Here is a 4,411-nt window from a genome sequence, read left to right as displayed (position 1 = left end):
TGAGCTAGCTTGCGGTCCATCTTCTTGTGTCCGTCTCAACCCGAACCCGACTGGCCCAACCCGAAATTTTGGTCGGGTCGGGTTGGGCTCTGGCTGGAAATTCACGACCATGCCCGGGGTGGGTGGGCTCGGGCAAATCGACCGTACAGCATGGTTTTTCTCTTTTTTAATTTTTTTAATTTTTTGCTTATACATGTATTTAAGAAGAGAGAGAGAGAGAATTACTTAGACACAACTAGGGGTGTACACGAACCGAGTTAGCTCGGTTAGCTCCCTTGACTCGACCTGAAAAAGCCCGATTCGACTCAGTTCGAAGCTGAACCAAGTTAAGCTGATTTTTCTGAGCTCGAAAAAATTTCGAACCGAGTTCAAGCTTGCCCAAGCTCGACTCCACTCGGATCGAACCCCAACTCGAATCGAACTCGAAGCAAACTAGTTCGGTGACTCAATTACTTTGATATTGATGTTGCTCACCAAGTGTTTGATGAAATAACTCAATGAAGTGTCGACTAATGGCAAGGAAGGTATGTATATGGAACAAATATCATTTTTTCTTGATTTTGATGTTGCCTAGAAGATGTCTGATGAAAATACTTGTAAACAGCTGCAGCTGTTTTACACATAGTGATAAATTGAAAGTGCACAACATGTGTTTGTGAAAATGTCGCAGAGGCTGGATTTTGGCTCGAACTGGCCCGAGATGCTGAACGAATCGAGCCGAGCTGGCCTATCAGGCTTGAAGACCGAGCTGAGCCGAGTTCGAGCTGGGGTCAGCTAGTGGCCGAGCCAAGTCGAGTTAAGACCAGCTCAACTCAGTTCAACTCAGTGTACACCCCTAGACATAACTAGTTTTTGTGCGGGGCCCATAGTAGTGTTTGTACGATGTCTGGCGAATCCAGCATGGTCATCCTCATCCCACCATTTTCACGGGACATCTAAACAATCAGGTTCATCTAACCATCAAATGTACAACACATGAATCGGGATTTATTTTTTAATGATTGTTCATTGCTTTCTATTTGTGTGTCCCACTAGATAATTAGATTTACTTGATTTTTGGGTCTCTTTTTTTACTTTCATTATTAGGTATGGGTGGATTTAATTATTCCAAGAAGAAAAAAAAAAACGCATGTATGGATCATATGTTAGTACGCAAGTGACTTTTGCAGCTTATCAGTAGGTAGATTCAAATTAATTGACAAGTTGCCCGATCTTATAAACTATATAATTGATGGTGTTTACTAACGTGGTATCTTTTTCAGGCCAATAGTCCGTGCGAGTGGAGCCAGCAATCATAGTTCATTTAAGCTATATCCCAAGTAATTGGGTGAGTAATGTATCAAGAGCTATACCTTCGGTTAAATCATAGGTCATCACATTGTTTCTTACTCCACACATCCATATCCTTTTGAGTTTTTCTTCTTATCCTTTCAAAGCCTTCAATTGGTACCAACTCACTTCTAACTTGCGCTGTTTTTGGTCTCTATTGCATATGACCAAACCATTTAAGTTTATTTTCCTTCATCTTATTACTTATTAGTGTTACTGCTAATTTCCCAAAAATGCATTCATTTCTAATTCGACCCTTCAAAGCCTTTCCATTCATCTATCTCAACATCCTTATTTCAGCCAAACTCATTCTAAACATGTTGTTTCTTAGCTGCCCAACATTATGCTCTACAAAGCATGATTTGTCTTATATTTATCTTATAGAATTTCTCTCTCAATTTAAGTGGTATATGACAATCATATGAGACACATCTCCACTTCTTTCACCCAGCTTGAATTATATGGCAACAACCTCTCAATCCCTCTACTCGTGTATTATTTGATATTACGATTTTGAAAAATAAATTGGAAAATAATAAAAAGTAGGAACCATGCATTTATTAAGATGATTGTTATGCAATAGGATTGTAATTGTTTCCTATTCGGACAAGATATAGACCTAGTCACTATCTTTGAGATAGTTCGTGCCCCTCAGTTCGTTGGGCCGGTGCAGTAGATTTCTCGACACACTACCTCTAGTATACAACGCACGGAATAGACATCTTTAGTGTGCACGGGCGTAAATAAACCCAACACGAATAAGATGATCCTTCGTATGCCTAATATGAGAAGAAAAATGAGAAGGAAAACATTTAAAATTTTTATCCGTGAGTTATGTATGATCAGGACCCAGTCCATAGCCTCCTTTTATAGACATAGGGGAGAGACTGTTTTCAAATATAGGTGTAAAACCAGCCATCCGTTTATGGCCATTCTTGGATGCAATTGATAAGCCAAGCCTTAATGTGAGACACGTTTCTCACGGTGGAAACAGTATAGATTGATGGGCTCATTAACACACAAGAAGAAGTAGCTAGAAATGCTAGCCCATTTAAGATAGTTAGAAGCACGAATTTGAACTGGGCTCAGTCAATTGGCCCCAGTTCAATAGCCGATCTCTTTTCGCAGTTCTGCTTTTGCTTCTTTTGGTAAGCAGCAGGTCATCAATTTGTTGATTACGGCTCAGCATTAGCATTCAGTTAACTTAGAAAGTTTTTGATACATGCATAGCCAAGCTCCAGAAGTCAGGAAAAAGGAAGTGTCCTACCCCCGTTGAGGATGAAGAAGAAGACCGTTGCTCGAAAGAAAGTAGCGGTCCCCTCTGTCGCCCAGATACTCACTCCTCCAACAGAGGTGGGGTTTGTGCTTGGTGCCAAACAACTCCCATCAGCCTGACCGGCTTTGGCCAAGGTGGGCGAGAAGGAGACCTTCGCCCCGACTGCCTCTTCACAGCCAAATACCATGGAGGTAGTAGACTTGGATCCAGAGGAGGTGCTCATCGCTCCTAAGGTCCATACGGTCAAGGGCGCTGAGGTTGCTCGTCGAGGGGGATGAACTTCCAATGGCTGAGGAGTCTGTTCCCTCAACGGCCCTAGCTGGTGCTGAAGGGGATGAGGTCTCGAGCCCCCAAGCTAATGAGGAGGTCAGGACATTCTCACCGAGCCATCATATGTCTCGTTTAACAGACTGGGCGACGAGACATGCCCCGAAGGAAGAGATTGTCGATCTGATAGATTCCCATCCAGAGGCCTTCCTCACTGATGTCGTTGCGCTCTACTATAAGGTATGTCTCTTACTTGATATTATTTCTACTTTGTTTCATAATGTTGACTCATTCCCTTTATGTTCAGCTCGTCCCGACACTACTAACCACCCGTCAGAAGGTGAGGCAGATAGTTGATGTGCGTGAGCGGGCTAAGGTGGTGCTCAAGGAGAAGACCGCTGAGGTCAAGGCCCCTCGTTTGGGTCTTCAGGAGGTGGCAGCGAAGGCTGCGTCCCTAAAGGGGGCTCTGAAGTGTGCTGAGGAGGAACGGGATGCTCTAAAGATCTAGCTGGATGAGGCTTGACATAAAGAGGGGCTGGTCATGGTTGAGCTTAAAGGGACAAAGTCCCACCTTAGCTCTGTCAGGGCCAAACTGGAGAGGGTGAAGGCACACCTCTCGTTCGTCCAATCCGACATTGCAAGGCTGAAGGCCAAACTGGAGCGGGTGAAGACAAGCTCGACGGCTAAGCTAGCTGAAGTCGAGCGCTCAGACATTTGAGTCTAAGGCGGCCATCCCAGCATTTAAGGTTGCAGCCGTAAAGGAGTACAGAGACTTGAAGGAAAGAGCCAATGAGGTGGACGTAGTCTACAACTGCGGCTACAACCGTTGTATCGAGGACGTCAAGTGGCTGTACCCTGAGCTGAACTTGGACACCCTCTTTAGTGATGAAGTCTCGCAAGGGCCCTCACAACCGAAAGCCGAAGCCAAGCAACCTCCTCCACCCGAGTAGCTTCCCTCAAATTAATTGTGTTTTTGTAGCTCTTTTTTTGGGTTTGAAATGAAAAGGAACTTTTTGCCTCATGCCTGCTCATCCTCTATGTATATGAATGGTAGGTCATTAGAACCATGCATGTGCAGTGATCAGCTAGTTTTAGCCATACCCAGTTGAAGAGACGAATGTTGTTATGACCTATACACTACAGATCGATTCATCTGTTGCTGTAATTAATAATCCGACCTCTTCTCTAAGGGTTAGACTACTAGATGAACATTTAATTAATAATTCGGCCTCTTCTTTAAGGGTCAGATTATTATAGGAAATTTTCTCCTTGCATTGAAGGAGGTCCTCGGTAGTCAGAGTAGATGGAGAAAATAGTAGAACAAACTCCTCGTGCTAAGCAATCTTTATTGAAGAACATAAGTGGATTTACATGCCATTTCGTCGTTCCTTGGTCCTGACGATCTATGAACGATAAATATTTAGGTGCTTGACATTCCAAGGGTGTGGCAAAGGCTGCCCTTCTAGATTCTCCAGTCGATAGGTGCCCGGTCGAGCTGTGCCTGCCACTCGATATGGTCCTTCCCAATTTGGTCTCAGC

The sequence above is a fragment of the Magnolia sinica genome, chromosome 4 (assembly GCF_029962835.1).
Source record: "Magnolia sinica isolate HGM2019 chromosome 4, MsV1, whole genome shotgun sequence".
In the NCBI taxonomy this organism is placed as follows: Eukaryota; Viridiplantae; Streptophyta; class Magnoliopsida; order Magnoliales; family Magnoliaceae; genus Magnolia; species Magnolia sinica.
Note: the sequence above shows the minus strand (reverse complement) of the source record.